The sequence below is a fragment of the Phocoena phocoena genome, chromosome 12 (genome assembly GCF_963924675.1).
Source record: "Phocoena phocoena chromosome 12, mPhoPho1.1, whole genome shotgun sequence".
Classification (NCBI taxonomy): domain Eukaryota; kingdom Metazoa; phylum Chordata; class Mammalia; order Artiodactyla; family Phocoenidae; genus Phocoena; species Phocoena phocoena.
Genome location: NC_089230.1, coordinates 28,154,690 through 28,169,128, shown reverse-complemented (window position 1 = coordinate 28,169,128; position 14,439 = coordinate 28,154,690). Strand labels below are relative to the sequence as shown.

Here is a 14,439-nt window from a genome sequence, read left to right as displayed (position 1 = left end):
TGAAAGGTGAGAAGGTAGCAAATGTCCAATGAAGGAATGCTGACTAACAGAGCCAGGCAGAAAATAAGCGTTCACATTCCTTGTACAGTCCCTACATGGAATTGAGGTTCATGCAATCATGCAAATTTGCAGGTTGTATTATTAAAGGTCATTTGGTGCAGTCCACCATCTTATAGAAGAAACTTTAAGTAGATTTCTAAAGATCACGAGCCTGATAAATGGAGTCTTTTCCTTCAGGCTGTCTCCAAGGCACCCTCTCCGTTCTACCATGTTTCTGGTTGCACTTCCTCAGGACCTCATGGAAGGGGATTTCCCAAGATAACCAAACCAGGTTTATTTTGAAGTTAAAAGTATACGAAACTTGCTCAATCAAGTGCCTCTATAAAATGTTAATGCTCTGTCCAAATCATGATTTTCTGATTTTTAGTATCTACTCAGATACTTCTGATAATAATGTTCAAATCAGTAATGCTGACTTCATTTAACGTTTGCATTTCAAAATCTCCTAAGAATACAGTTAGAGCCTAGCGGTTAAATCATTCTCAGCATAACAAAGAAGTTTCTATTTAGTACAATTTTAATTTCCAGTGGGAAATTACAAGGGTAGGCTAGTCTTCCTCTAATAACAAACATCTAGATACTGTCTTCTTAACCTTTTGCTTATGCTCATTTTAGGTGGGGAACATGACATTTAGGGCCTAAAGCATACGTTATAGCATAATACTATCAATTTTAGGTCACACGTGATAATCCCAAATTCTTTTATTTATTTATTTTTGTGCGGTACACAGGCCTCTCACTGCTGTGGCCTCTCCCATTGCAGAGCACAGGCTCCGGACGTGCAGGCTCAGCGGCCATGGCTCACGGGCCCAGCCACTCCACGGCATGTGGGATCTTCCCGGACTGGGGCACAAACCCGTGTCCCCTGCATCGGCAGGCGGACTCTCAACCACTGCGCCACCAGGGAAGCCCTCCAAATTCTTGAAAATGATAATTCCAGACCAAAATGATGTGACTTGAAATAAAAAACCTTTATTGTATATTTTGATGGAGCATATATTGTTTTCATCTGTATTGTAAAATATCAATATAAGTATGTGCCTTACCTCTCCAACTAACCTCTGAGCTCCAAGTGTATTTTTAAAACTTTTTCCACAAGATCCAGTCCAGTGGCCTAGTACATACTAGACACTCAAATATTTACTAAGATTACATAATCTGATATATGGAAAAAAGTAATATATTCTCTGAGCCAGGGATTCTCAGCTTGGGAGGAGAAGGTAGATCAAGAAAACAAGCACAGCCTTGCCCCCGCCCCCTCTGAAAATCATTGTCACTGACAGATCTGATGCTGACAAGAAAGTGGTATATCTCAGGTGTCCTGGGACAGAAAAAATTATTGAGAATGACTTATCTGGTATAAAACTAATTTTATAGATGAAGAAGTGAGGTTCATGTAAGTTAAACAATTTGTCCAGTTTAACATTCTTTGCAAATTATATCTTGTTGCCTGGTCTGACGTTCATAACTAAAAAGATGTTTGAAGATCTGTCTCAAGTCAGGAAACTAGTTCAAATGACCTTTTAAGGTTCCTGCCCTCATACTCCTAGTTTTAAAAAATAACTACTTAGCCTATTCAGTGAGAATCTCTCCCCCACATATATACATTAAATCTCTAAATGACATCAACTGTAAAATGTTTGAACATTTTAATACTATTAGCCACATCAAATAGGGTATTAGTTAATTAAAACTGTTCTCTAGGAAATAACATTCTTAAATCCAATTAAAAACAACCAAGGTTTGTTTTTTGGTTTGTTTCACATAAAATCCATAACTAAACATGAGAGGATTACAAGGGACATTTAAAAAAATAAGCTTGTTTACCTGATGGCATTAAGTAATTTCAAATTTGAATAGGACCTATAAAGATGTGAAAGCACTAGTTCAGAACAGTAGTTTTTGTTTAAATTTAAAATGCCTTTTATAATTTTTTAATCAATATTTTTAAAGTAGTCTGTGGATCAAACTGGGACGTAAAAATTGACTCCACGTTTAAAAATGTGTGCTGCAGTTAGAAAATGAAAAAAGGGAAAACACAGGATACAAAATTGTATGTATAACTGTATGTACAAACCTTAATAACAAAAAATAAAAATGCATAGAAAAAAAATAAAAGGAAATGTGGCAAAACACAAGATTTTTGTCTTTGGGTAAGAAAATCATGAGTGGGACTTTCCTGGTGGTGCAGTGGTTAAGAATCCATCTGCCAATGCAGGGAACATGGGTTCAAGCCCTCGTCTGGGAAGATCTCACATGCCGCGAAGCAACTAAGCCCGTGCGCCACAACTACTAAGCCAGCACTCTAGAGTCTGCAAGCCACAACTACTGAGCCCGTGTGCCACAACTACTGAAGTCCGTGCGCCTAGAGCCTGTGCTCTACAACAAGAGAAGCCACCGCAGTGAGAAGCCCGCGCACCACGACGAAGAGTAGCCCCTGCTCACCACAACTAGAGAAAGCCCACACGCAGCATCGAAGACCCAACGCAGCAAATAAATAAATAAATAAATGACAAAAAAGAAAATCATGAGTGATTTTTCCCCTTTTTCTACATTAAAAATATATTACTTTGATATTTAGGAAAATAGTAAGTTAATAGGTGATTTGGAAGACTTCAAAAGGAAGAAATTCTTTTGTATTTATACGGTTAAGATAGAAGACAAGTTTACAACTTAAAATCATTCAGATCAAAACACCCTGAGTTTAAAAAACACTTAAGGTTCTTTTTTTTTTAAACTGAGGTTTTCCAGGTAAATACAATTTTTGCCATCAATCATTATAGTTCCTATAAATGTAATGTTTCAATATGGGCATACCCACAAAAATAAAGATTTTCAAAATTTCAAAGAAATGAGTGTTAAATTTTCAATGAAAAACTATTTCAAATAGAAAATCATTTCACTGAATCTGACTACACGTTTAAATTCTAGTTATCAGATGTACATTCAGAAAGCACACCAACTAGGCTACAGAGAATAAACCACTTCCTTCAATATTACAACCACACTGTGATTTCTTTAGCATGAATTATGTTTTCATTTTAAAACATCATTCATATAGCATAAACTGCCTCGTCAAATCCATTATGCAGTATCCATCTCCTATGACACAGAAGACAAAAATGTTGTATCCTAAAAAAATATTCACTGGGATCAGATTTCAATTTTCTATAAATATCATTGAGCCGGCAATCTTAAAAATTAAAAGAAACTTTTGATGAATAGATTTCAACCTTATATTGGGCTGGATTATATGCCTTGAAGGAGTATCCACAAAATTTTATAATCCATGTAATTAATTAAATTATATTAGGACCAATAAGAGTTCTTGCTACTTCAAGAGTTAAGAAATAAAGGCAATACTATGTTACTAATAATTTTCCTTTAAAAAAGCCATTTATATTTCATTTTTAAATATTGCTGTAATAAAAATTTTGTTAGACCAGAAATAGGACAGCCTATAAAACAAAGCCTTTTATTTTACAGAATGAAACTGTATATAACAAAACCCTTTTTCAAAAAACTAGACAAATGTAGCAGTGTTCCTCACCATTCTTCCCTAGGCCTTCTGTTTTAACTTATTCTAAACGCTCCCTGAGAGCTCTAATCTATATCACAATCGCTGGAATTATCTACCCTTAAGCATCTCCCTAACAAGTCCTGTTAATCCTTCATGTCTTAAGCTTCGGCATGATGTTATTAAGGGCAAAGCTAAGAATGTATATTTGAGAAATGCCTCCTCAACAACACAGAATAATCTAAATATAATGAGCTCCTACTGTCTGCCAAGAAATGCTATAATGGCTTCATTTAAGACTTCATTTAACATCAAAACTACCCTAAAAAATAAGAATTATTTTTATCCTAATTTTGCAAATGAGAAAACTGTGACACAGGATGTTAAGTAATTTGCTAAGGGCACACAGCTAACAGATAGGTGGTTCCACTAGAATGTAAATCCAGTCTACACAAGCAGCTGTGCTCTTCCAAATTACTGTGGAAACTAGCAGTGAGAATCAACAATTTCTAGTCATAAAATCAGAAAAACACTAAACATTTAGGTAGAGGAAAAGGCACAGTAGAAATAAAAGGCTCATAGTATGCATATGAGCTGAAATAAGGAAAAGAGTTAATAAGAACCTTGCTGAAAATTTCAAGAAAGGAGTCCAACTAGCAAGAGACGATAAATGATAATTAAACTGGCATTAATAATCAAATTAAAGACATGAATTTTCATTAATATTCTCATTATTTAGGTGTCATTTACACCATTTTATTTTAGTGACTGTAAAATACACACATGTGCACACATACATGGGCCTATACAGATTCAATTTAATCCTTATTTCAACTTTGTCTTCAATTTCTTTCCTAAATTCTATCTTTGAGATTTTCAAGAACATGACTGTAAAAAGGGAGAGGCTGCTGTATTTGAATAATCCTAAACAATTTAAGTTTTAAAAAGATATACACAAAATGGGAAGGGGGAGGGATAAATTAAGAGTCTGGGATTAACATATACACACTACTATATATAAAATAGATACTACTATATATAAAATAGATAACCAACAAGGACTTACTGTATAGTACAGGGAACTATACTCAATATCTTATAATAATCTATAAGGGAAAAAATCTAAAAAGGAATAGATACATATAACTGAATCTCTTTGCCATACACCTGAAACCAACACATTGTAAATCAACTATACTTCAATTTTAAAGAAAAAGAATTAAAAAAAAGATATACGGTAGATCACAACCATCTCCACACTTCATCTTGAATTCATAATTGGGGCAAAGAGTCATTCCTAAATAACTTAAGAAAACTTAGTAATATCCAATATTATCCAATATCCAGAAATAACTCCATAATAACAAATGTAATGAACTTTAAAGCAATTAGTAAAGGGAAGGAAAGGGAAACTAATATTGTTTTAAGATACTACTGTATGGTACAAGCTGGGTTAAGGATAAATCATAATACTTTGAGATAGATAATATTTTTGCCATTTTAAAGAAAAAAACCAAATCTCAGAGAAATCCAGTAAGTTTACAGATAGCAAATGAAAGAGCTAGATTACAAAACTATAATCTGAGAGCTATCATCCTTTTCTACTATACCACATGCCACTGGTCAGAGCATAAAGTTGATGCATCTTTTAAATTCTAATGAAACTCTGAAAGAAAATAAAGTTCGACCACTTTTTACACTTTACACAGAAATAAATTTTAGAGGAATTAAATGTCTTAAATGTAAAAAACTCACATAATATTTCTCTCAAAAGAAAACTGAGAATATTTATAACCTAGAGGTTAAGGTTCTTTTGGTTTTTTTTTTAATCCAAGACTGCAAGTTAAAAAGTTAAAGTTAGATATAATGGCATCCAAGTTTTAAATTCTTCTGGAAAGATACCATAAATAAAGAAAATGAAAAGATTGGGAAAATTATTTACAATGCATATACTAATAAAAGATTAATATCTATAATACCAAGACTTCAATTAATAAGAAAAAGACAACCCAATTAAAAAATGGGCAAAGGATATAATTAGCAATTCACAAATTCAAATTGCAAGTGAATATATGAAAACATACTCAACTTCGTTAATGGTCATGGAAATGAAAATTAAATCAGCAATGAGACATTAACTTCTTACCTGTCAGACTGTCCAAAATGAAACATAACACCTCTCATAAAGCAAAGGCCATATCTATTTAAAGCAAACAGTATACCTTTAAAATAGCAATCCCACCACACAGGATCTATCTGATAGAATCAAAAGCCCTAGTTTTTAAGGATATGTACACAGATGTTCTGTAAACAGAATAGTTCATAGAAGCAAAAATTGGAAATAAAATGAATATCCTTCAATATGGGAAATCTTGAATAAATTGTAGCACAGCCATACCACGGAATATTATGTAATTACCAAAAAGAATACATTGGAAAATACTCCAGTTGACAGTGTATTATAAGGAAAATGAAAATTATAGTACATTCTTTTTTTACAATAGTAATAAAAAATCCCTCTATGTATATGTGTCTATTTTTATATATTAGGTGAAAATAAAGAAATACATGGAAGAATCTATATCAAGCTGTTAAAAATGGCTGAGAAGATAGGCAATCCCCTCAAAAGGGCTTACATCAAAACATCATGAATGACTTAAAAAAAAGAAAAGTGAGTGGAAGTAATATAAGCCCCTCAATGCATTCAACTTTAATATAGTCACTTTTTATAGCACTTGTTCCTTAGATGGTAGTAAAAGAACACTTTATTTCTTTGAACTAAGTTCAGCTATCACTTGTTGAGCATTCTCTATGTGCCAGACACTATGCCAATTGCATTACCTGGGTTATTTTACTTACAGAAACTTATAAGTTAGGTACTGCTTTCTCATGAATAAATGGTATTTTAACACTGCCAACCGATAACAGCATGCACAATGCACCATGGATACAATTTTCAGGGACACAAAGGTGACTGTCATCACAACAAGCTCCCCCACCCAAAAGGCATAATCGATCTCTGACTCTTACCTACTCTGTTAATGAATGAAAACATCAATATGAATATAAAATCTTTTCATGGAATATAATTATCCTTTATAAACTAATGCTATCAATGCTATTATGATTCACAGTTAAATACAAGAAGTAAATTAGTACAGTCTTCCCAAAGGTAACTTCACAATGTGTACTAAAAGCATTAAAAATGCCTGTACCTTTTTATCCAGCAATACTACTCTAGAAAAATCTTTTATAAAATAATTGAAAAAAATGCACAAAAAGTACAAAAATGTTTACTGAAGCATTTTTGGTAAAAATACATTGAAAAACTTAAGTTCCTATAATAGGTATTTGGTAGATAAAATAACAATACTATGAAGCCTAAATTATTGGCATACCAAAAAAGTCTGTGAGTGGTTGCTAGGGACTAAGAAAGGGGGAAATGGATAGCTGTTGAATGAGTATTGAGTTTCAGTTTTACAAGATGAAAAAGTTCTGGAGATTGGTTGCATAACAATGTGAATATACTTAACACTACTGAACTATAGGCTTAAAAATGGTTAACCCGGTAAATTTTATGCTTTCTGTATTTTACCACAATTAAAAATAAAATTTAACAAAGTTAAAAAAATTTTTTAAGTCTGCAGCATATGATTAAGTTAATGGGTTAAAAAGTGGAGTGGTTCCATTAAAAGAAAAACTAATATTCCCTATACGTAGAAACACATACACAAATTATAAAAGATAGAACTTCAGAAGCATCTTATTCTGAATGTTGGCTCCACCATTTACTAGTTTTGTGGCCTTGGGCAAGGTATTTAGCCATTTTTCAGCCTCAGAGCCTCCTGGTGACATTAGAATAAAAAATAAAAATCCCTACGTGATTATTGTTAATATTAAATAAAATAGCAGATATAAAGAGTTTAGTACAATATTTGGTGTGTACTAAGTGTTCATTAATAGTGCCTACTATTATTAGCTTAAATGCATCAAAATGCTAACAGTTCTGAATTCTGAATAATGGGATTAGGTATCCATTGGCTCATTTGGACTTTCTAGCTTTACTCAATAAACACTGTTATTTACTATTTAAGCATGTGCTTAAAGATGGCACCAAGCTAGCAACTATTAAAAAATTAAATTCTTCAGAATTTTAAATCAAACAGAATTGTTGCTTAAGTAAGGAACAGAAGACAACATAGTGATTTAAGATTAAATGAACTAGAAAAGGACTTCATTTCTTAGGACCACTAATTTGCAAGGATTTAGAAATTGACATCAATTCTCTTATAGGAATGCCAAAGTCTGTAAGTAATACCAGCAGAAAAAAATAGTTGAAAGTAATTTTTAAGTACCTCACTAATGATAAAACTGGTTTCCCTAACAAGGGATTTAATTTTATCCGTAAGATACTTACCAACAAATCCAAAATAAGATTGAGTTATTATAGTATAAAAACTTGTTGCAAGTAATATATAACAATGAAAAGGGTAATGAACTAACACAATATTGTAAATCAACTATACTTCAATTAAAAAAATTAAAATTAAAAAAAAATTTTAAAGGGGTGTTCAAGTTCAAAAGAACTCAGTTTGAGTTACAATGTGCCTCTAATAGCTGTGTGAAATAACAAATTATTTCATATAAGCCTCAGTTTCTTCCACCTACCTCACAGATTCTCATAATAATCAAATAAAATATACACAAAGCCCGACACAAAGTTTACATGCAATGTATTAATTCACTTCCCCATCTTCCCTTGAGAAGTAGCAACTCCCAGAACAGAATACTTTTACACATAGCCAATAAAAAGCAACAGGCAACTTGTTCAGAGGGAGAACATCCTGGCTATATTTGGTGCTTCTATTAAACCAGACTTAGCCCCTGAGGGGCTACTATAAAGTTCTAAGAAAGAGTCTGGGACTTAAATCTATGTCCTCAATGGCTACCACATTTTTCTGATAAAAAGCGAACATGCAGTAAATGTTGGCTAAACTGAATTGTATTTATCGGCTCCCATTCTAATCCTAATCCCTTGATGAATACTTAGCAATTCTTTAGCACATGCCAAGCACTCAAAAAATATTAAAAAGTATATATAATTGCCTGGGAATGAAACAAGAAAGTATATACAAATATATGTAATCTGATTATAATTTCTATGGTTTAAAAAAAAGCAAGGTAATTAGGATTAAAAGAAAACTGCATTTAACATTCATGCAATTCTTATATGGTACTAGCTATTCGAAGAAGATAAGCTGTTTTGAGAGTCTAAAGCAAATTATTTTTAAATTAAGCAATTAATGCTTCAGTTTTTCCAGTGTAGGTGTATACACAAAGAGAATCTTAAGACATATCTGAGAACATTCTGAACTACTTTTTTTCACTGAAATAAACCACTTCCTTTCAAAAGCCCACAGAATTTTAAAGCAGAAAGCCAATTCTAAAGTTTTCTGTACAAGTATAAAATTCTTCTAACTGCTTTAATAAAATTACTCAGTGACAGAAAAATTAATGAAAATATTTTTCAAGGAAAAAATATATTTAAAAGGGGACATCGGAAAAACTGTTGTTAAATATAGCTCTATATAAAAAAGAATTAAAGCAAAATAATATATTTTAAGTACATTACTGAAACGTTCATACGTAATAGATTCAGAAGTGTTCATAACATCCTATAGTAATAATTTTTCTTTGTAATGCCGACTTTTCAAATTAATCATAGTCTTTATTTCCAGGATAAGGATAAAAATCTCATAATATATTTGACCGGAGAAGGGAGAAAAAAGAGGTTACATCTCTTCTTAAAGATCTAACATCACTAGCACTCCTACTTAGTTACTCAGGTAATGTTGAAGAAAAAGACAAATACAGCACAATAACCAAGTTAAAAAAAAAATGACATCACTAGCACTCCTATTTAGTTACTCAGGTAATGTTGAAGAAAGAGACAAATATAGCACAATAACCAAGTTAAAAAAAAAATGACCTTGTTCCAACTGTTTACAACTCTGCTTTATCTTTAATTTCTTGTACCTTCTCTAGGGAACAAATTGCCATTGAGATGCAAGAATATGATAATCATCATCTGAGTATAGTCACAAATAATACTTTACAGATATTCAAATAGTACTATACAGATAAACTGTATGACGTTTGTTTAATAGACTATTAATACTACAAAACTAGCAAAACAATGCTAGCAAATAACTATATCCTCATTATGTAAAATTAGGCTTTATTTTTTGTAAATGAAAAAACTTTGTTTGAAGGAAAAATGATGAAATTCAAAGGGAAAGGAAAATGATGCATAACAGGTTTCTAAACAGTATGAGCAAACCAATACTACTCAAGACAAATCTTAGCAAAAATAGTACCTGAGGACTTCCCTGGTGGTGCAGTGATTAAGAATCTGCCTGCCAATGCAAGGGACACGGGTTCGAGCCCTGGTCCGGGAAGGTCACCCACACCGCGGAGCAACTAAGCCCGTGCTCCACAACAAGAGAAGCCACCACAATGAGAAGCCCGCGCACCGCAGGCTCTTCTACTATTCCTTTTCTACTGAGCCTGCGTTCTGGAGCCCCCCGTGCCACAACTACTGAGCCCGCATGTCACAACTCCTGAAGCCCGCACGCCCAGAGCCCATGCTCCACAACAAGAGAAGCCACCACAATGAGAAGCCCGTGCACCGCAACTAAGAGTAGTCCCCGCTCACCACAACTAGAGAAAGCTAGCGCACAGCAATGAAGACTCAATGCAGCCAAAAGTAAATAAATTAATTAATTAAAAAAAAATAGTACCTGAATTGTCCAGTATTAAAGTATATTTCTCCAGAGACTCCAACGCTTTTAAACAATGAATTTCCTTAATGACATGATTAATATAAACATGTATTGGCTACTTTATTTGTGAGGCAAATGGAAATATCAACTTTAAGAACCATATAAAATGTTAACTTTTTTTTTTTTTTTTGGTCACACTGCGCAGCATGTAAGATCTTAGTTCCGTGACCAGGGATTGAACCCCCAGGAATCAAACCCATGCCCCCTGCAGTGGAAGCACAGAGTCTTAACCACTGGACAGCCACGGAAGTCCCCAAAATGTTAAATTACGCATGATTCCTTTTCCATATTTGTGGACCAACTATTTTTTCTTTAATGGTTACTTTTATTTAGATCAACTATTTTTCTAAAAGAATCAAAGTAAACCCAACATTAGAAAAAGACTCAACAGCAATCAAAAGAGTTAAACCTCATTTCACACAGTAATATCCATTTTGTCAAAAACTATTTCTCTTCCAAGTTTCTCTTCTAATCATAAAATTTTAAACCATAAATAGTAAGATTTTTCTGCCCAGAATTTTCCTTTCAAACAATAATACTATGTGTATCTCAGTTGCTGGATTTTTTGTGGAAAAAAACCCAAGAGTCTATGTTACTTAGTTTTACAGTTTTGGCAATGAATCCCCCTGCCCTTGGTAGGTTTAAGGTGGCAAGGAAAATACCAACAGAAAACAGATTGTCCCATGATTTTACCCCCTAAATATACACTCTTTTAGCAGTTCACCCATATGAATGTATAACAAAATTATATGATAACCCATTCTAAGGTTATTTGTATTTGCTATAATGGTTACTTTCAATATTATGTATGTTAATAAAATGGACTAAAACGTTATCTAAGTTAAGAAGACACATAAACATTTAATACATCATTTTAGAAATTAAAGAGTTCCAACTTATTATAAGATAAAAGGTTAATTTTCATACAGATATTAAGTTCTCATTCAAAATTCTAAAAATACTGAAAAATTTTCCAAGTAAGTATAATAAAAGAAACTTTCTCCTAGACTGTTCAATGGTATGTCATTTTAAAGTCATGTTGATATGGACAGTAGAATTATTATACCTAAGCATCTAAACCTTTGGAACAAGGTCTGTCATAGCACACACCCAGAAAGAAATTATTCACAAGCCTCTCAAATTAATCTAGTTTCACAGCTGATAGGGGCATTTAATCTAATCAAGTGCTGCCAAAAAGATATATCCAGTTAAAGAGACAAAGTAAAGATGTTTCTATCCCACTTTTCCCAAAAAACATACCCCACACACACACACGATAAAAGAAAAGATGATAAAAACAACAGAAGAAAAAGCTGAAAAGTAAGCCAGCAGAGCTCACAAGAAATACAGATTAAAAAAAAAACAAAAAAAACTACTTACAGAAATAAAAAAAGCCACACTAGAAGCAGTGGAATGGGCTAGCTAGCAACATATAATAATAGAAAATCATACAGCAATGTCTGCAAAGCCTTCCAGGAAAGAAAGAAGAACCAAGAACTATTACTTATAATGCAGATACAGGTCACAGAATCATTTTCATACATTCAATGATTTGGGAAATATTTCAAACATGTATATTTTGGGGGTAGGGGAAGGTGAGAGGTGGAAAAGATGTCAAAGTTGAACAAGAGATAAACAGAGGCCTAATCATGAGAAACCAATCAATTTTAAGATAACTATGGTTGGTTTAAAGCTAAGGAAATTTTGAGTACAGAATCTAAGAAAATGGCATAAATCTTGGCACTACGTATATAATGACTAAAACTATTAGGAGATAAAGGGAGAGAAGAGGTCAAGTATGAAAAAGTATAACTCTGATGAGCTCAACTTTTAAAGCCAGGACTCATTAAAAAACTGTTTAAAGTTAATTCAGTTAAGAAGAGTTTAAATATATTATAAAAGGTGTAAAGGTAAATACTTTCCCTAAGAACTTAAAATATTAACAAAAATTATAAGAAATAAAGAGGAGGTGAAGTATAAGTGTGTTAATTTCTGCATCCTTCATGAGAGATCAACACATATATACTGTTTAAAGTTGGCAAAATTTTAAAATGGTAACATGTTATTACATTATAAAGACAGGGACTTCCCTGGTGGTACAGTGGTTAAGAATCTGCCTGACAGGGGGCTTCCTTGGTGGCGCAGTGGTTGAGAGTCCACCTGCCGATGCAGGGGACATGGGTTCATGCCCCGGTCCGGGACGATCCCACATGCTGTGGAGCGGCTAGGCCCGTGAGCCATGGCCGCTGAGCCTGCGCATCCGGAGCCTGTGCTCCGCAATGGGAGAGGCCACAACAGTGAGAGGCCCGCGTACCGCAAAAAAAAAAAAAAAAGAATCTGCCTGCCAATGCAGGGGACACTGGTTCAAGTCCTGGTCTGGGAAGATCCCACATGCCGTGGAGCAACTAAGCCTGCACACCGCAATGAAGAGTAGCCTCCACTCGCCACAACTAGAGAAAGCCTGCGTGCAGCAACAAAGACCCAACGCAGCCAAAAGAAAATAAATTAAAAAACAAACAAACAAAAAGATAAACTACAATATTTCCAGGTTATCAAAGGGTATATACAAAGTCAAAACACAGACCATATATTAAAATACATAAATATAAAAGACAACAACATATTTTTTAAGTGACAGAAGGTACTACATCTATCCTATCAATGTCATAAATGGGAAAAAACTATCTGTCTTTGACAAACCAAATTACACACAAATATAGAAAACACGACTAAACCAAAGTGACTCAAAACACTGAAAGCAAAAGAATGGACAAATAAAACTTAGAGAAAGCAGCAAACATATTAATGTTAAACAAACTGAATTTAAGGCACAAGGCATAAAACAAGCAAACCAGGAACTTTATATTAATGAAAATTTCAAATCCACGGAAAGATCAGGTATCTTCTATCAAAATGTACAGGGTGAAATGTTTATGCAATAAAATACATTTTAACTTACCTCTCTGCCTATAGCCAATCAAGGAAATAGAATTTAAGTAAGAATACTGAACTCTACAAAAATTTGAAAAGTAACAGAAATATATCATATCTTGGTTTCTTAAAACAGAATTCGTATACTTGACAGAGGCCTATGAAATCATTATAAAACTACATTGGACCACAGAGAAAAACTCAATAAACTTCAAAGAGTAAAAGGTACAGACCACATTCTCTGATAACAGTACAATGAAACCAGTAATCATAACAAAAATAGCAAACAAAAATCCCACCACAACCTGGGATTTAAAAAAAACAAAAAAGATTCTTGGCTTAAAAAGAAAATCAAGGGCCTTCCCTGGTGGCGCAGTGGTCGAGAGTCCGCCTGCCGATGCAGGGGACACGGGTTCGTGCCCCGGTCCGGGAAGATCCCATATGCCGCGGAGCGGCTGGGCCCGTGAGCCATGGTCGCTGAGCCTGCGCGTCCAGAGCCTGTGCTCCGCAACGGGAGAGGCCACAGCAGTGAGAGGCCCGCGTAACGCCAAAAAAAAAAAAAAAAAAAAAAAGAAAATCAAAATTAAATTCTGGATTATCCAGAAAATAATAGTTAACTCTAAAAAGAACCCATATGCTACAGCAAATACAGTAAGCAACCTAAATGTCCATCAACAGACGAATGGATAAAGAAGATGTGGTACATATATACAATGGAATATTACTCAGCCATAAAAAGGAACGAAACTGGGTCATTTGTAGAGACGTGGATGGACTTACTTCACTCTATCATACAGAGTGAAGTAAGTCAGAAAGAGAAAAATAAATGTCGTATATTAACACATATATGTGGAATCTAGAAAAATGGTACAGATGAACCAGTTTGCAAGGCAGAAATAGAGACACAGATGTAGAGAACAAACGTATGGACACCAGGGGGGGACGTGGGGGCAGGGGAGGGGGTGGTGGGATGAATTGGGAGATTGGGATTGACATATATACACTAATATGTATAAAATAGATAACTAATGAGAACCTGCTGTATAGCACAGGGAACTCTGCTTCACTGTACAGTAGAAACACAACATT

At 33.9% G+C, this 14,439-nt stretch overlaps 1 protein-coding gene across 1 annotated transcript in view; it reads right to left on the bottom strand.

Annotated features, from left to right (window-relative positions):
• The window catches only part of HBS1L (HBS1 like translational GTPase), an 82,304-nt gene that overhangs the window by 42,168 nt on the left and 25,697 nt on the right, over positions 1-14,439 (bottom strand). The gene's annotated exons all lie outside the window — the stretch shown is intronic.